At 46.2% G+C, this 20,552-nt stretch overlaps 1 pseudogene; it reads left to right on the top strand.

Annotated features, from left to right (window-relative positions):
* Window positions 1-381: 381 nt before the first annotated feature.
* On the top strand, window positions 382-499 carry LOC126209562 (5S ribosomal RNA; annotated as a pseudogene).
* The last annotated feature ends 20,053 nt before the right edge of the window (window positions 500-20,552 follow it).

Below are 20,552 nucleotides of genomic sequence, written 5' to 3'. Positions count from 1 at the left end.
ACCTTTACAGACACAAACTGTGACTAGAGCCCTAGGGACCTGCTCGTAGATTACGCTGATGCTATTGAGCGTGCCAGTAGCCATGCGGCACTAGATGGTGTCCAGAGGTTGCGTGCCTACAGGCGTCTAGATCACAGTTTGTCTCTGTACAGGTACATTTTTAAGGTGCCCAATGAAGGCGGGCCGCTGCACCGAGGGTATTGCCGAACTGAGGGATTTCAAGGGACACTTTGCCATTATAGTCACGTATGTGTCGATCCCATGATCATGCCACAGTAGGGCGGAAAACAGGAGGACTGAAAACTCGTAAGCACCCTTTGCCGCTTCGGAACGGGTTGGGATTTCGTGGAATGGTTTTTAACGGACCTAGGTGGTTCCACGGCCAACGGCCTTACCGCAGTGGTAACACCGGTTCCCGTCAGATCACCTAAGTTAAGCGCTATCGGGCTGGGCTAGCACTTGGATGGGTGACCATCCGGTCGGCCGAGCGCTGTTGGCAATCTGGGTGCACTCAGCCCTTGTGAGGCCAACTGGGGAGCTACTCGATTGAGAAGTAGCGGTTCCGGTCTCGCAAACTGACATACGGCCAGGAGAGCGGTGTGCTGACCACATGCCCCTCCATATCCGCATCCAGTGACGCCTGTGGGCTGAGGATCACACGGCGACCTTTCGGTATTTTTGGGCCTTCATGGCCTGTGCGGAAGTAGTTTAGTTTAGTGGTTCCACGAGGTACGCCAGAGCGAGAACTGTGATCGCACTGCACGCCAAAGAGGTGCGATCACGTGTTTGACGACCCACTATGTCCTTATAGAGGGGTTGAATTGTCGGGAGGGTGTCAGCAGTGTCAAATGTTATCAAGAATGCCGCCCTGCTACTCATCACACTTCGAACTGTCGTTTTAGATAGCGTAATGTTAGGAAATCAAGGCCCCCAGAGAAGGGGTGGTTTCGTTGACGCCCTTCATGCTTCTTCCTGACACCTTTTGGTGTGGATTCTGAGTGGCGGTGTTCCTGAAATGTTTTCCTCGTCCATCCACAAGAAAACTGCGTGACTTCAACGCTGGGCGTTGCGGTTCTGCCCTCCATCCCGAAGACGTTCCCACGGTTGCGTTGTGCAGCACTGTGGTGAAATTTGCTGCGAATTCCGCATCATTAACTCACATCATATCTCACATGAAGTTCTGAACTCTGGTCTTTTTCTCGCTTGTCTCGACATCTCACTGTTTTAAAAGTCGCCGAGCCCGTGTGTGACGTTGCAGGGAGCCACGCTTTTGCACAACTGCAGAACAAGGTTTTAGAAATCTTCAAGATAAATTTCAAAATTCTACGTCGCACTGAGAGACAGTTACGGCGTTTCGAAAAAGTGATGCATTAACTATGTTGCGCTGCATACGTCTGACTCTGAACATCATATCGGCCTTAATGGCGATATCGGAAGACAGCTAATGGAACTCGTCATTTAGGCATATTAGACGCCGCCAGGAGATTTCACGTTAATACTGTGTAACACTGCCTGTAGCCTTGACTATGACCTCAATTCAGTGACATACAAGGTCCACAAATGTTTTCAGGTATGCTATATGCAGCTGAAGCCACTCGCGGGGATTTCGAGTGCTACAAATGGTCACAAATAGTCCCAGACATTTTCTACTTCATTAAGATGAGGTTCGCAGGATTCCTGGCTATTTGTCAAAGTGCAGTTGTCATTTTGGAAGACAAGACCGTTCGCAGCATACTCGTCATAAAGACGTACAAAAAATGGCACCACCTGATCACAAAGAATTCCGAAGTACACATCCTGGTTCACGTTCAGCGTAACCGGAAGGAGTGTGGTCAAGTCATGTTACGAGGAAAACCACCAAAACATCAGAAACTCCCCTCTGCGCTAAGTTACACTGTACGTTAAACGTCTCAATGGGCCGCTGGTGCACTCGGCGCCTTGTCTCATTTGAAAAGAGGAGAAACTGCAGCCGGCCCCTGTGGCCGAGCAGTTCCAGGCGCTTCAGTTCGGAACCACGCTGCTGCTACAGTCGCAAGTTCAAATCCTGCCTCGGGGATGGATGTGTGTGATGTCCTTAAGGGGATTCGGAACGCCCTATACTTGCAATGTTAAAATAACGCTTATAAATTACATCTTTCCTCACAAAGTATTTGAGGTAGGAAGTTGAACTTTTTACAGATTATTTATTGGAATATGGGCTACAACTTAACACAGGGATTTTACAAAATTTTAGTTCAGTTATTAAAGATGATTTTTTTTCAATTGTAATGAAAATTCACAACATTTTTTTGCAATTTTTTATTTATATATTCAAAAATATACAGTTTTTTGGAAAAAGGCTGTGTTAAATTATGCAGAAGGTACTGTGTAACATTTACTGAAAGTTTGAAACAAATATGTTTGGAAGATCCTTAGAAAACATGTAATTAGTGTGAGAAAATAAAAGTTTTGGGAATCGAGCGACAAAGATTGGATTAACTTTTTAGTGCATTCCAGGTCCATAGGATGGATTATCTTCATCCTCTGCAAACTCCTCCTCCAGCTTCCTCTTGTTCCTCCTCCTGTTTACTCTTGCTTGTATTTCTAGACTCTTTACAGCCCTGTCTGCAGCCCGAAGGCGTTCCTTGTCTAAAGCAAGCATCGCTCGTACCATGTTAGAACCTATCTTCATTCCCATATTCCTAAATACCTTTGGCTTTCCAACATTTCTCCTTTTCTTAAAAGCCTTCAGAGGATTTCTAATAACTTTTCTTTTACTCATTATTATACTTCAACAAAACAGAGACTCAAGAAACAGAATTAATTACGAATATTTTCGAGATAACGACAGAGTAAATAAACATGAAACAATCGACAATCACACCAGCGATATATATTGAACCATCACAGGTTAGCCACAACACATACTTTATCTCACATCACTAAAATGTACCTGATGAACACGGACGTTAATAATAACACCATTTGACAGCAGTTTAACAGCGCCACAGTGGGTCACGCCCATGTAGAACACATTTCAAAAAAAATTTAAAAATAGTTGTAGTCTTCGGAATTGAATAAATTATATATATATTAAAAGGTAATAGTCTGCAGATTCAGAAAACGCGAAAAAGTAAAAATTGAACTTTTCATGATTTTGAGCCTTTCCGGAGCCCCTTAAATTAGTTAGATTTAAGTAGTTGTAAGTTCTAGGGGACTGATGACCTCAGATGTTAAGTCCCATAGTGCTTAGAACCATTTGAACAATTTGAGAAACTGAGACTCTTTCAACCACACTACACACCTCCAATCCGCCATCGTGCAGTTTCTGTGTTGTTTGATGCTTTGAAGAAGTGAAGCCTTATGTGTCGCTGTGGTACATGACATTTTTGCCAAATAGTCGAGACAAAAATCTACTGAATGCAGTTCTCTTCGCAATGTTCGCTTGGAAATTTGTTGAGACAGACCCGCATTCACTGAGGCAGCAATTCAGTCGGACGTGAAACCGATAGTCATTGACATAATGTGACATTCGTCATCGGTCCCTGTCAGTTGGCATCGCTTTACGACTGACGATCTTACCCCTTGTAGAAAGACTTCGAGTGGTCAAATCCTGTAAAATAATGGAAAGTTTGCGTTGATACGCCATGAAATCAGACTTCTTCATTCAGTATGTGTAATGCGCCCGTCCAAACGCTCTTTACTACTATTCTGTTAAACCGTCGACAAACGGCACGAGGCATCTAAAGTTCACGTGCACGCAGACAGGATATCCCACGTCACGAGACAGACACAGCGCTGTCGGCACACGGCAATATTTGACGTGATTTTGCGCTCTCAGCGCTCTCCAGCGACGGACCGAGCGAGGTGGTGCAGTGGTTAGCACACTGGACTCGCATTCGGGAGGACGACGGTTCAATCCCGGGTCCGGCCATCCTGATTTAGGTTTTCCGTGATTTCCCTAAATCGCTTCAGGCAAATGCCGGGATGGTTCCTTAGAAAGGGCACGGGCCGATTTCCTTCCCCATCCTTCCCTAATCCGAGCTTGTGCTCCGTCTCTAATGACCTCGTTATCGACGGGACGTTAAACAGTAATCTCCTCCTCCTCCAGCGACGGTTGTCACATTTATTTGGCTCACAAACAGTACACTTTCTTCATAAAAATGGACGCGTGCGGATTCCCACATTAGCTCTACTAAAACGAACATTTCCTTTCCTGATCGTATGCTAGTCATGTTTTTCCCTCTGTAGTATACATCAATAAAAACTTTAAGAGCCGCGCGGGCTTAGCCGAGCGGTCTGGGGCGCTGCAGTCATGGACTGTGCGGCTTTTCCCGGCGGAGGTTCGAGTCCTCCCTCAGGCATGCGTGTGTGTGTTTGTACTTAGGATAATTGATAATTTAGGTTAAGTAGTGCGTAAGCTTAGGTACTGATGACATTAGCAGTTAAGTCCCATAAGAAATGATACACACACAGAAACTTTAATATCTGTGATAGTCTAATAAGAGAATAATCGGAGAGCCATGTCCACTCAGGGAAGACGTTATATAAGTTCACCAAATCATACACACACACTCCTGACAGAGAACGCACTTGTATTTACAGTAACATCAAGAATTAGTCACCTACGTTTTGTTTCTTTTTCTTTAATTTTGTCTCCTAAATGTTACTGACAATTATGTTACAAATAATAATAAGAACGACACGTTTTCATGAATCTTAAATGGATTGTTGCCTTGAAACGGTTTACTCTCATTACACCCGAGTCATAACGCGAAAGCCGGCCGAAGTGGCCGTGCGGTTCTGGCGCTGCAGTCTGGAACCGCGAGACCGCTACGGTCGCAGGTTCGAATCCTGCCTCGGGCATGGATGTGTGTGATGTCCTTAGGTTAGTTAGGTTTAACTAGTTCTAAGTTCTAGGGGACTAATAACCTCAGCAGTTGAGTCCCATAGTGCTCAGAGCCATTTGAACCAGCCATAACGCGAAAATAACTAAATACCGACATTCTTTAACGACCGATATGACGTTTCCCGTCATTTTATTACAACAAGTCGTACCAATTACGAGTCGTTCTTGAGACGTTCAACGTGCTGGTGCTTAGAAAAAAAAAATGGTTCAAATGGCTCTGAGCACTATGGGACTTAACTTCTGAGGTCATCAGTCCCCTAGAACGTAGGACTGCTTAAACCTAACTAACCTAAGGACATCACATACATCCATGCCCGAGGCAGGATTCGAACCTGCGACCGTAGCGGTCACGCGGTTCCAAACTGTAGCGCCTAGAACCGCTCGGCCACAGGGCTTAGAAACAGCATGTATTCTTAGTGTGTAACATACATCATAAAACCCATGGAATATGGGCTTCTATTGAACACAACAGATACAGTATACGTCATGCATACCCGAAACCCCACCACCCTATGGCGCAAGTCAAGGAATCTGCAGCCAACACGGTCGCAAAACCGTCTGAGCCTCTGATTCAGACACTCCACCCGGCTCTGCACCAAAGGTCCGCAGTCAGTTCTGTCAACGATGCTGCAGATGGTGAGCTCTGCCTTCATCTCGTAAGCAAGACCGGCAGCCTTCACCAAATCAGATAGCCGCTGGAATCCAGAGAGAATTTCCTCAGATCCAAAGCGACACACGTCATTAGTGTCGACATGTGCCAACACCTGCAGCTGGCTGCACCCTGTGCTCTTCATGGCATCCGGAAGGACCCTTTGCACATCAGGAATGACTCCACCCGGAATGCACACGGAGTGCACACTGGATTTCTTCCCCTCCTTAGCCGCCATATCCCTAAGGGGCCCCTTTTTTTTTTTTGGTCATCAGTCTACTGACTGGTTTGATGCGGCCCGCCACGAATTCCTTTCCTGTGCTAACCTCTTCATCTCAGAGTAGCACTTGCAACCTACGTCCTCAATTATTTGCTTGACGTATTCCAATCTCTGTCTTCCTCTACAGTTTTTGCCCTCTACAACTCCCTCTAGTACCATGGAAGTCATTCCCTCATGTCTTAGCAGATGTCCTATCCTCCTGTCCCTTCTCCTTATCAGTGTTTTCCACATATTCCTTTCCTCTCCGATTCTGCGTAGAACCTCCTCATTCCTTACCTTACCAGTCCACCTAATTTTCAACATTCGTCTATAGCACCACATCCCAAATGCTTCGATTCTCTTCTGTTCCGGTTTTCCCACAGTCCATGTTTCACTACCATACAATGCTGTACTCCAGACGTACATCCTCAGAAATTTCTTCCTCAAATTAAGGCCGGTATTTGATATTAGTAGACTTCTCTTGGCCAGAAATGCCTTTTTTGCCATGGCGAGTCTGCTTTTGATGTCCTCCTCGCTCCGTCCGTCATTGGTTATTTTACTGCCTAGGTAGCAGAATTCCTTAACTTCATTGACTTCGTGACCATCAATCCTGATGTTAAGTTTCTCGCTGTTCTCATTTCTACTACTTCTCATTACCTTCGTCTTTCTCCGATTTACTCTCAAACCATACTGTGTACTCATTAGACTGTTCATTCCGTTCAGCAGATCATTTAATTCTTCTTCACTTTCATTCTGGATAGCAATGTCATCAGCCAATCGTATCATTGATATCCTTTCACCTTGTATTTTAATTCCACTCCTGAACCTTTCTTTTATTTCCATCATTGCTTCCTCGATGTACAGATTGAAGAGTAGGGGCGAAAGGCTACAGCCTTGTCTTACACCCTTCTTAATACGAGCACTTCGTTCTTGATCGTCCACTCTTATTATTCCCTTTTGGTTGTTGTACATATTGTATATGACCCGTCTCTCCCTATAGCTTACCCTTACTTTTTTCAGAATCTCGAACAGCTTGCACCATTTTATATTGTCGAACGCTTTTTCCAGGTCGACAAATCCTATGAAAGTGTCTTGATTTTTCTTTAGCCTTGCTTCCATTATTAGCCGTAACGTCAGAATTGCCTCTCTCGTCCCTTTACTTTTCCTAAAGCCAAACTGATCGTCACCTAGCGCATTCTCAATTTTCTTTTCCATTCTTCTGTATATTATTCTTGTAAGCAGCTTCGATGCATGAGCTGTTAAGCTGATTGTGCGATAATTCTCGCACTTGTCAGCTCTTGCCGTCTTCGGAATTGTGTGGATGATGCTTTTCCGAAAGTCAGATGGTATGTCGCCAGACTCATATATTCTACACACCAACGTGAATAGTCGTTTTGTTGCCACTTCCCCCAATGATTTTAGAAATTCTGATGGAATGTTATCTATCCCTTCTGCCCTATTTGACCGTAAGTCCTCCAAAGCTCTTTTAAATTCCGATTCTAATACTGGATCCCCTATCTCTTCTAAATCGACACCTGTTTCTTCTTCTATCACATCAGACAAATCTTCACCCTCATAGAGGCTTTCAATGTATTCTTTCCACCTATCTGCTCTCTCCTCTGCATTTAACAGTGGAATTCCCGTTGCACTCTTAATGTTACCACCGTTGCTTTTAATGTCACCAAAGGTTGTTTTGACTTTCCTGTATGCTGAGTCTGTCCTTCCGACAATCATATCTTTTTTAATGTCTTCACATTTTTCCTGCAGCCATTTCGTCTTAGCTTTCCTGCACTTCCTATTTATTTCATTCCTCAGCGACTTGTATTTCTGTATTCCTGATTTTCCCGGAACATGTTTGTACTTCCTCCTTTCATCAATCAACTGAAGTATTTCTTCTGTTACCCATGGTTTCTTCGCAGCTACCTTCTTTGTACCTATGTTTTCCTTCCCAACTTCTGTGATGGCCCTTTTTAGAGATGTCCATTCCTCTTCAACTGTACTGCCTACTGCGCTATTCCTTATTGCTGTATCTATAGCGTTAGAGAACTTCAAACGAATCTCGTCATTCCTTAGTACTTCCGTATCCCACTTCTTTGCGTATTGATTCTTCCTGACTAATGTCTTGAACTTCAGCCTACTCTTCATCACTACTATATTTTGATATGAGTCTATATCTGCTCCTGGGTACGCCTTACAATCCAGTATCCGACTTCGGAATCTCTGTCTGACCATGTAATCTAATTGAAATCTTCCCGTATCTCCCGGCCTTTTCCAAGTATACCTCTTCCTCTTGTGATTCTTGAACAGAGTATTCGCTATTACTAGCTGAAACTTGTTACAGAACTCAATTAGTCTTTCTCCTCTTTCATTCCGCGTCCCAAGCCCATATTCTCCTGTAACCTTTTCTTCTACTCCTTCCCCTACAACTGCATTCCAGTCGCCCATGACTATTAGATTTTCGTCCCCCTTTACATACTGCATTACCCTTTCAATATCCTCATACACTTTCTCTATCTGTTCATCTTCAGCTTGCGACGTCGGCATGTATACGTGAACTATCGTTGTCGGTGTTGGTCTGCAGTCGATTCTGATTAGAACAACCCGGTCACTGAACTGTTCACAGTAACACACCCTCTGCCCTACCTTCCTATTCATAACGAATCCTACACCTGTTATACCATTTTCTGCTGCTGTTGATATTACCCGACACTCATCTGACCAGAAATCCTTGTCTTCCTTCCACTTCACTTCACTGACCCCTACTATGTCTAGATTGAGCCTTTGCATTTCCCTTTTCAGATTTTCTAGTTTCCCTACCACTTTCAAGCTTCTGACATTCCACGCCCCGACTCGTAGAACGTTATCCTTTCGTTGATTATTCAATCTTTTTCTCATGGTAACCTCCCCCTTGGCTGTCCCCTCCCGGAGATCCGAATGGGGGACTTTTCCTGAATCTTTTGCCAATGGAGAGATCTTCATGATACTTCTTCAATTACAGGCCACATGTCCTGTGGATACACGTTACGTGTCTTTAATGCAGTGGATTCCATTGCCTTCTGCATCCTCATGTCGTTGATCATTGCTGATTCTTCCGCCTTTAGGGGCAATTTCCCACCCCTAGGACAAGAGAGTGCCCTGAACCTCTATCCGCTCCTCCGCCCTCTTTGACAAGGCCGTTGGCAGAAGGAGGCTGACTTCTTATGCCGGAAGTCTTCGACCGCCAATGCTGATTATTTATCAAAATTTAGGCAGAGGCGGGGATCGTACCCTGGACCGAAGACGTTTTGATTACGAATCAAAGACGCTACCCATAGACCACGATGGAGTAACATCTATTAAATGTCTGGGACTATGAGCATGGAACGATTTGAAATGGAACGACCAGACAAAATTACGATTAATTTTGTCTGCCAGATTGAGAGTTTTCGGAAAAATTCTCAGGAGGTGCAGTCCAACCAAGAGGGGGGTAGCTTACAAAACCCTCGATCGACGGCTGAATATTGATCGCTAGTCTTTGAATCGTACCAGAAATGATTCATTGAGCAAATAAGATTCCAGTAAGGGCAGCACATTTGGTCACCGGTAAATTTAGAAAAGGCGCAAGTGTCACGCAGGTACTCACTCAACTCTAGAGGCAGACTTTACAAGACATGCGTTTACTGTTGAATGTCCGAGAGCGTACTTTCCTGAGGGAGTGGATCAATATATTTCGCGAAAAGTTCGTGGAGGTGAACTAAGAAAGATTTGAGGTCATATGGAGGCTTAACCACACCGACCAAGCAAGAAAAGGGAAAGGAGGATGGTTACAGTCGTAGATGAAGTACCTGTCCATCACACAGCGTAAGGCGGCTTCCAGAGTATACGTCTAGATGCAGACTGAAACCCTACCATGTCTTGTAAAACTATCACTGAAAGTTCAGTGGACGTTTGAACAAATTCTATCTGATTTTTATACCAAATTTTCAAAAGCAGAACCCTGGAAAGCATAATCTGGCTTCGAAAGTTAATTATTGTCGTGGCAGAACTCTCACAAGGCAAACATGGCTTTTGTATGGCATTTATAACTATCACAGATCCAACATTAAGTATATATACACTGCCTAAACAAGGACAAAAAGTGCAGTGAACTTTGCGTTATAGGCTTGGTTCGTGCGGGGCAAATATGCTTGCCATCTGTTACAGTTACCACTTGAAAAACTAGTAATCAATGAGCTGTGGCTGATCTGAATATTATCTAACTACTACTCCGAGTTGCATCCCTTGAGCTGCGTCATGACGCCCTTACCCGACAGCTGAAGAATTCTATGAAAGATAGCTGGTACAGGAATTGCAAAGCAAATAGCCGTCTTTCTTTTAAAACAATATTAACAATGGAAAATGGAAGGCAAAGCCACGTGGCTGTATACATGGATAAAGAATATCCTCTAATTCAATAAATACGGTTGCGAAAAAATTCGAGAATGAATATTACAATATTGGAAATAATAAAAAGAAATGGTAGTTGCACTTGGTCAGTATATATCATCAGTACAAGTAAAACACAACTTTGCTAACTACATAGTCACTTGTTGAAACCCTTAATGAAATCTACAAAATTTTTAGTATGCCCTTTGAGAGAGATTGTGTGTGTGTGTGTGTGTGTGTGTGTGTGTGAGAGAGAGAGAGAGAGAGAGAGAGAGAGAGAGAGAGAGAGACAGACAGACAGACGGTAACTGAAACGCTATAACCGTAAGCTGAACGAGAATGAGTTGCACGGTAAAGTCTAAACAGTGTGTCCCAGTTGCGTTAGGATTATGGCTACGATGAATGAAAGCTGGTGGGTTATGTCAAAAAAAAATCGCTGTATTTACTCAAAACTGTCTCCTTCTGAATCAAAACACAGCTGAAATTGTTTTGAAAAAGTCGATATAGTCCTTTTTTGCATTTGCTTTTGTGTACCAGTACAATTTTCTCCGATGTCATTAATTGCCTCATAGCGGTGTACTTTCATTGCCAACTTCAATTTGGGGAACGACCAGAAGTCGGCTGGGGCCAAATGCGGCGAATACGGTGGGTGACCCAGAACTGTGATCAATTTGCTAGCCAAAAACTGGTGCACAATCTTCGCTTCGTGGGCTGGGATGTCGCCATGGACGAGCAACCTGCCTCTCGGTATTCGAGTCGAATTTGACGAATTCTCGCCTACAAACGCTCGAGGACTTAAGAAACTTGATGTTGCCTCACTGCTTCGCTGCCATTTTACGATGAGTGTCAGACACAAACTATTACATTCGCGGCCAAGATGCCTCCTGCAGCAACGCTTTGACATTCTACACAGCTCTTTCTGATACTTCAAGGACTGTAACGCCGGCACTCGCCACGAGATAGTATTGCAGTATGGAATCTCACACAAGGAGTCCTAACGGAACTGGGACACACTGTGCACGTACAGCAGGCAATCTTCTTATCCTTTTGAACCAGAAAGCATGCTGGAGGCCCGAAAGAGCAAAAATTTTTTTTTCTGAACGTCTAAACCGCACCAATGCAAGACACTAAGCGAAGTCCTTTCTCTTTCAGGTCATGTCGATACCTCAGTTTTGGAGGTCTGCCCTCTAACTGTCTCATGCTGGTCAAAGTTACTGAATTGAGAGACATATGACACGCTACGCTGAGCAGAGGTATCTGCCACATGCCGGTCGAAATCGCTAGGGAAACAAAGAGACTCGCGACGTGTGCTTGAGAGGAATACATGGAATTGTGAAACAGTACGGCGCGGACGACGTTGCCGATTTTCAAGATGTTCCAACGCAGGATCACGTGAGTTCGTCGTAGCCGTTCTACAGGGTGCTTCACAATTAATGTTACACAATTCTATAGGTTTTACAGGGGACTTAATAAATCAAGCTTTACATAGGAACCCTTGTACTGAAACGATTTATTTCCATGTTACAAGGAAAACAAGAGCTACACAATAGCGGGCTAAATGTTTCTTACGCACAATGATGCGATGTCATGTGATGACCCCTGATTCCATCTGCCCATCTCCCTTGTTTTCACGCTTACTGGTGATGCGTCAGCAGGATGCCTAAGTACACGTTCGCGGAGTACACCGATATGTTGTTAATTTCGGGTGATGCTCGCCGCAATGGAAGAGAAACCAAACGTCTGTACCACGGATACTTCCTAAATCGTGTGACTCTATCTCATTCCATGGCTGCCAGAGTAGAACAACGGCTGCTGCGAAGTGAAAACTTCACAAGCGACAGAGCAAACTGTGGTGCTTCAAGAAGGTGGCACACTGTGGTATTGGAAGAGGAAGTGCTTCATCGACGAGTACTCAAGCCATTGCACATGCCTCGCATGTTTCTAACTTGTCTGTCTGGTATGTTCTGCAGGAACAGCAACTCCACCCATATAACAGTTAGAAGGTACACGCCATGCTATGGGCGGATTCTGTGCTACGTGTCAAATTATGTGATTGGTTTTTACACCATTGTGTGATTTTTCCTCAGTTTCCTAGCCGAATTTTGTTCACTAACAAAGCGCGTTTCAACAGTGATGTTTTGCGCGCTCAAAATAGCCTCATTTGGCCTCAAGAACACCCAGATTCAGCTCCTTTAGACTTTTTTGCGGGACCACATGAAGAGTCTTGTTTACGAGATGCCTGTCCAGTCGGAGGAACATCTGGTTGCATGGATCATGGCTGTGGCAGAAGTGATTAACCATGCACCCGCATGTTGGACGGAGTTTATTCCAACTTACTGCGCAGATACACTGTCTGCACCGAACTTGGCAGTCGTCACATCGAATAGCTGTCGCAAAATCACAGTAAACATGAGTGAAATGTGTTCGTTTTGTTTTCATTGTAACATGGAAACGAACCATTTCCGGACGTGGTTTCCTATGTAAAACTTGATCTACTAAGTCCCCTCTACAACCTATAGAAGTGTGCAACATGAATTGTGGAACACCCCATATATCATCTACTCCTACAGGGTGGTCCATTGACAGTGACCGGGCCAAATATCTCACGAAATAAGCATCAAACGAAAAAACTACAAAGAACGAAACTCGTCTAGCTTGAAGGGGGAAACTAGATGGCGCAATGGTTGGCCCACTAGATGGCGCTGCCATAGGTCAAACGGATATCAACTGCATTTTTTTTAATAGGAACCCCCATTTTTTATTACATGTTCGTGTAGTACGTAAAGAAATATGAATGTTTTAGTTGGACCACTTTTTTCGCTTTGTGATAGATGGCGCTGTAATAGTCGCAAACATATAAGTACGTGGTATCACGTAACAGTCCGCCAGTGCGGACGGTATTTGCTCCGTGATACATTAGCCGTGTTAAAATGGACCGTTTACCAATTGCGGGAAAGGTCGATATCATGTTGATGTATGGCTATTGTGATCAAAATGCCCAACGGGTGTGTGCTACGTACGCTGCTCGGTATCCTGGACGACATCATCCAAGTGTCCGGACCGTTTGCCGGATAGTTACGTTATTTAAGGAAACAGGAAGTGTTCAGCCACATGTGAAACGTCAACCACGACCTGCAACAAATGATGGTGCCCAAGTAGGTGTTTTAGCTGCTGTCGCGGCTAATCTGCACATCAGCAGCAGATAAATTGCGCGAGAATCGGGAATCTCAAAAACGTCGGTGTTGAGAAAGCTACATCAACATCGATTGCACCCGTGCCATATTTCTATGCACTAGGAATTGCATGGTGACTTTGAACGTCGTGTACAGTTCTGAGACTGGGCACAAGAGCAATTACGGGACGGTGACAGATTTTTTGAACGCGTTCGATTTAGCGGCGAAGTGTCATTCACCAACAGCGGTAACGTATACCGGCATAATTTGCACTATTGGGCAACGGAAAATCCACGATGGCTGCGACAAGTGGAACATCAGCGACCTTGGCGGCTTAATGTATGGTGCGACATTATGGGATGAAGGATAATTAGCCACCATTTTATCGCTGGCAATCTAAATGGTGGAATGTATCCTGATTTCCTACGTAATGTTCTACCGATGTTACTACAAGATGTTTCACTGCATGACATAATGGCGATGTACTTCTAACATGATGGATGTCCGGCACATAGCTTGCGTGCGGTTGAAGCGGTATTGAATAGCATATTTCATGACAGGTGGATTGGTCGTCGAATCACCATACCATGGCCCGCACGTTCACCGGATTTGACGTCCCCGGATTTCTTTCTGTGCCGGTCGGGGTGGCCGAGCGGTTCTAGACGTTACAGTCTGGAACCACGCGACCGCTACGGTCGCAGGTTCGAATCCTGCCTCGGGCATGGTTGTGTGCCATGTCCTAAAGTTAGTTAGATTTAATTAGTTCTAAGTTCTAGGGGACTGATGACCTCAGATGTTAAGTCAGTGCTCAGGGCCATTTGAACCATTTTTCTTTATGTGGGGAAAGTTGAAGGATATTTGCTATCGTGATCCACCGACAACGCCTGACAACATGCGTCAACGCATTGTCAACGCATGGGCGAACATAACGGAAGGCGAACTACTCGCTCTTTAGAGGAATGTCGATGCACGTATTGCCAAATGCCTTGAGGTTGACGGACATCATTTTGAGCATTTATTGCATTAATGTGGTATTTACAGATAATCACGCTGTAACAGCATGCGTTCTCAGAAATGATAAGTTCACAAAGGTACATGTACCACATTGGAACAACTGAAATAAAACGTTCAAACGTATCTACGATCTGTATTTTAATTTAAAAAACCTACCTGTTACCATCTGTTCGTCTAAAATTGTGAGCCATATGTTTGTGACTATTACAGCGCCATCTATCACAAAGCGAATACAGTGATCCAACTTTACAGAGATTTCTTTACGTACTACACGAATATGTAATAAAAAAAATGGGGGTTCCTATTTAAAAAAAACGCAGTTGTTATCCGTTTGACGTATGGCAGCGCCATCTAGCGGGCCAACCATAGCGCCATCTGGTTTCCCCCTTCAAGTTAGACGTGTGGTTCTTTGTAGTTTTTTCGTTTGATGCTTACTTCGTGAGATATTTGTCCCGGTCACGATCAATGGACCATCCTGTATATCAAGGCTTCCCAACCTTTTCAGCTGGCGGACCCTTTCTTCAGTCGAAAATCCATGGCGGACCCCTAATCAGTCAAGAGCACAGTAACATTAAATTTCAGAGCGAAACCCATGGGAACTGAAAGCTGAAAGCTTCTTAATGCAAGTGCCATGTTCCAAGCCCCCCCCCCCCCCCCCAGCGGATTTCGTATAAGCCGCTTTTGGTTGGTCAGGTAAACACTTTGCTTCTATAAAGCCGTTTTCCAGTTCCACAATCGATTTTCGTGCCCATGTAAACAGCTCGGAAAGTCTAGTTATTTTTACGTCTTTGCGTATCTTATGAATAGCAGCTGTCAGTCCACAGCCGGCAGCTAGCAGGCGGCGTTGCAACAGTGTACTGCCAGTTCAAATGATTCAAATGGCTCTGAGCACTATGGGACTCAACTGCTGAGGTCATTAGTCCCCTAGAACTTAGAACTAGTTAAACCTAACTAACCTAAGGACATCACAAACATCCATGCCCGAGGCAGGATTCGAACCTGCGACCGTAGCGGTCTTGCGGTTCCAGACTGCAGCGCCTTTAACCGCACGGTCACTTCGGCCGGCGTACTGTCAGTTGGTAGCTGGCAACTGGCAGGTTACGTGGCAACAGTTTAGCCACAGCTGACAACTTCTACTTGGACACTATATGGTGGCAGTCAGCCTCGACTGTAAACAAATTAGGAAAACAAATAAACAGACTCTCTTATTTCTATATAAGAAGACAAAGCATTTCACATGACGTAAGACTTTTCTTCTCAAAGGAAACAATTCTGGCAGAGGAGGTTATTTTCACATAACAAATCCGGCTGTGGAGCTTCTTGTGATTGTTCTTCCTTTGGTCGTCCTCCATCCTTATTCATTTCAACTGGAAACTTCCCTTGTTGTGAAGGCGATGGAGAAACTGCACCCTTCTTCAGTGATCCTGACTTGAGCCACCGATCCATGTTAGAAGTAATAAACTGATCAAAAATCGACTTATGAAATAGGTAGTGCACTGACAAAGCAAGTTTAACATTTAATGATGCCTGGGGCCGCATACGTGCCAGCGAGCTCTGTGATTGGTCGACAAAGCTCGCTCCGCGCATGCGTAACAGGTTTCAGCGCATCTAGCGCCGTGAGCCGGCGCACAAACGACCCCCGTATTGTTGCGAAACAGTCGATCAGAGAAGCCGCATTCTCCGACACTAAACTGTGTATGCATTCTCACTTAGGAACCGCAAAGGCTGCTTGGGAATACGACCTGAAGTAAAGGTACACATGTTTTTCACACGAAAAATAAAATAGTGATGAAGTAGATTTTCACGTTTTTATTCACTAATTTTACTCATTATTTTACACGATTTGGTGAAAGGTGGCCGCGGACCCCCTAGAAAGAGCCGGCGGACCACTAAGGGATCCGCGGACCACACGTTGGGAAGCTCTGTTGTATATCATCTACTCGCACATCGCTCCAAAGCGTCCAGCCTGTTACTGTAAGGGGATGGTAATAGTTTGATCGGTGAGCTTAGTCTCTACATTTAAGTCTACATGATTACTTTGAAATTTGTAATTAAGTGCTTGGTACAGAATCCATCGAATTAAACTTATCCTCCACTCCAAACGCAACACGGCCCCTGGTCACGACTGTGTCACCTACCGCCACCTTAGAGAAAGCCCCTATTCCTTCCTAACTGTAATCGCTCATCTCTCTAACGTCATCCTCTCTATCGACTTCTACCCTGACCTGTGGAAGACTTCCCGCGTCCTCTTATTCCACAAAACCAACAAACCCCCTTCTGCCGCCTCTTCCTATCGTCCCATCTGCCTCACCTCCGTCTTCAGTAAGGTCTTCGAATCCATCCTCTCCCGCCGTATCCATCAGCACATCCTCCCCCTTACCCAGTATAGCTTCCGACCCTCCTTCTCCACTGAAGACCAACTCCTTCGTTCACCTTCTCTCCCTCCAGCTCAAATCCCGTCGCTTCGCCATTTTTGTTTCCTTTGGCCTCCAAAATGCCTATGACCGTGTATGGCATCCTGGTCTCCTCTTTAAACTCCAAACCTACGCCCTGCCTATCAATTTTGTCCGTCTGGTCGCTTCCTTCCTCTCGCGCCGTCCTTCCTATGTCACCCTCCACAACACCAACTCCCGTATCTTTTATCCCACTGCTGTCGTCCCCCAGGGCACTGTCCTCTCCCCTCTCGTTTATCTCGTGTATACGGCTGATACGCCCAAGCCACCCCCACCTGTCCACCTCCTCCAGTATGCTGATGACATCGCCTTCCTGGCTTTCTATCCTACCCTTCAATGGTCCCAACGCACCCTCCAAATCCACCTTAACCAGTTCACCACTTGGTGTAACCAGTGGTTCCTCCGTCTCAACCCCTCGAAAACCCAGGCAATCATCATAGGCCGCACCACCCGCTCCTTTCGTCTCCATGATTTTTACCTCACCCTTCATGGTCGTCCCATCCAGCTCACCCCCACCCTGAGATACCTTGGCCTCACCCTCGACCATCACCTCACCTGGACCCCTCACCTCCAGACCATCCAGCAGAAAGCCCATTCCAGCCTTCGCCTTCTGAAACTCCTTTCTGGCTGGACATGGGGATTGCATCCTTCTACCATCCTCCACACCTACAAATCCCTCATCCGTCCTATCCTCTGTTATGCCAGCGTTGCTTGGATCTATGCAGCCACCCGCTTTTACAAGGCCCTCCAAATCCTCGAATGCCATGCGCTCCACCTTGCCTTGTGTATCCGCCTTCCTTTCTCCACACAGCGCCTGTATGAACTCATCCCCTACCCCTACCTCCTCCTGTTCCTCCAACATCTCCACATCCTTTACACTGTCCGCAGGCTTGTTCCCCCCCCCCCCCTCCCACCTTCTGGTTTCCTCCTCCCTCTCCACCCCCCGCCTGTTGTCGCGCCTCTATCGCTGTATCCCACCCTCTCTCCACCTCCACACCCAACAGAGCAATTTTCAGCGCCTCCCCCTCCCAGATGATGAACTTCGCCGTGACATATACCCTTCCTTCCAGCCATAACCTGGCCTTGTTCCCTCCCCTCCCCAGGGCCCCCTTTTTCCTCTACCCTCTCCTTCTCCCAGAGCGGATTTTCCTCCTCCTCCCTCCCCCCCCCACCCCGTGACACCCAGCATTCCATCCTTGCCTCTCTCATTCCCACATCCCTCCCTACCCGTCCCTCTTCAGCGCACCCCCCGCCCATCTCCCCCCTCTCTTCTCCTCCCTCCCTTCTTCCGGTCTCCCTCATCTCCTTGCGCCTGGCAGATCCTACGTTTTGATCATCGTCAGTGTGCCACGTCAGTGTTGTGTTTAGTGCTGTTTCCCCTGTGCGTCGAGAGGTGTGATTTTAATTGTGTGCTGGCCTTGTACTTGGTGTTACTGTCAGTGTTTGCTATGTGCTACGCACATCCATCGATACTTTTATGCTCCAGTCATACTGTGCCTTGTGCTCTTTTAATTGTCCCAGTATGTGGTTTTTTGTGTGCGCTACTTTTTTACGGTTTTTATCTCCATTTTACAGTAGCCCCTTTTTTGTCTGTTGTCTTCCATGATGTTCCCCCTTTTTTATATCTATGTTCACCATGTTTCCTGCTTTGTATATTTTTAAATGTCTTCTATTGTTTGTTCTATGTCTTTCGGCTGAAGAGCAGCGCATATGCTGCTGCCAGCCCGCCCCGCTGGGAAATGGAAATACAATAAAGGAAAAAAAAATCCATCGAATTACTTTCACTTTCCGTTGTCGAACAGCGCGCGGAAAAAGCGACTATATTTCAGCGTATCGTGAACGTGTCCAGAGTGCGCTGTTTGTCGAATGCGAGAGCCGGGCCGCGCGGGACGTGGGAGGTGGTTAGGTGTCGTGAGGATGCGGGCCGCCAGACGAGGCCGGCGGCGCTAAGTGTGGCACTGTGCCTCGCCTCGCCTGCGCGTCCTTGGCTGGCGGCGCGGCGCGGCGCCAGGATGCGGGTAGCGGCTGGAGCGGCCGGCAGCGACAGGTGGGCAGCGGACCACTCCGCCACGCTCCGGCTGTCCTCCGCCGCCCGCCGTCCCGCTGCCGATCGCTTCGACCCACAGCAGCCGCTACTGGCACCGCCACTTGACGGACTCGCTTCGAAAATACCAGTCTAGCGACAGAGGCATTCGGCAGGCTTAGAGCCGGTTTCCACACAGGGCACCGTGCTCCGACTGTGCTCTCGCCGTGTCGCGTCACGCGCATTCCCACAAAACATATCGTGTGCGAGCTGTGATCAGCCACCAGTGGAGCAAATAGACGAAGATGTTGTTGTGGCTTTCGGGACTTACTTAGTTTTGTTGAGGAGAAAGCAAGATCTGGAAAGAAAATAACATTGTTACTACACTAGTGGCCATTAAAATTACTACACCAAGAAGAAATGCAGATGATAAACGGGTATTCATTGGACAAATGTATTATACTAGAACTGACACGTGATCACATTTTCACGAAATTTGGGTGCATAGATGCTGAGAAATCAGTACCCAGAGCAACCAACTCTGGCTGTAATAACGGCCTTGATACGCCTGGGCATTGAGTCAAACAGAGCTTGGATGGTGTGTACAGGTACAGCTGCCCATGCCGCTTCAACACGATACCACAGTTCGTCAAGAGTAACGATTGGCGTATTGTGACGAGCCAGTTCCTTGGCCACCATTGACCAGACGTTTTCAATTGGAGAATGTGCTGGCCAGGGCAGCAGTCGGACATTTTCTGTATCCAGAAAGGCCCGTACAGCACCTGCAACATGCCGTCGTGCATTATCCTGCTGACATGTAGGGTTTCGCAGGGATCGAATGAAGGGTAGAGCCACGGGTCGTAACACATCTGAAATGTAACGTCCACTGTTCAAAGTGCCGTCAATGCGAACAAGAGGTGACTGAGACGTGTAACCAATGGCACCCCATACCATCACGCCGGGTGATACACCAGTATGGCGACGACGAATACACGCTTCCAATGTGTGTTCACCGCGATGTCGCCAAACACGGATGCGAACATCATGGTGCTGTAAACAGAACCTGGATTCATCTGAAAAAATGACGTTTTCCCATTCGTGCACCCAGCTTAGTCGTTGAGTACACCATCGCAGACACTCCTGCCTGTGATGCAGCGTCAAGGGTAACCGCAGCCATGGTCTCCGAGCTGGTAGTCCATGCTACTGCAAACGTCGTCGAACTGTTGGTTGTTGTCTTGCAAACGTCCTCATCTGTTGATCAGGGATCGAGACGTGGCTGCACGATCCGTTACAGCCATGCGGATAAGATGCCTGTCATCTCGACTGCTAGTGATACGAGGCCATTGGGATCCAGCACGGCGTTCCGTATTACCCTCCCGAAGCCACCGATTCCATATTCTGCTAACAGTAATTGGATCTCGACCAACGCGAGCAGCAACGTCGCGATACGATAAACCGGAATTGCGATAGGCTACAATCCGACGTTTATCAAAATCGGAAACGTGATGGTACGCCTTTCTCCTCCTTACACGAGATATCACAACAATGCTTCCCCAGGCAACGGCGGTTAACTGCTGTTTGTGTATGAGATATCGATTCGAAACTTTCCTCATGTCAGTACGTTGTAGGTGTCGCAACCGCCGCCTACCTTGTGTGAATGCTCTGTAACTGTGGCTGCGTGGTACAGCG

This window comes from Schistocerca nitens, chromosome 1 (genome assembly GCF_023898315.1).
Source record: "Schistocerca nitens isolate TAMUIC-IGC-003100 chromosome 1, iqSchNite1.1, whole genome shotgun sequence".
Lineage (NCBI taxonomy): Eukaryota > Metazoa > Arthropoda > Insecta > Orthoptera > Acrididae > Schistocerca > Schistocerca nitens.
Note: the sequence above shows the minus strand (reverse complement) of the source record. Positions and strands in the feature narration are given on the sequence as shown.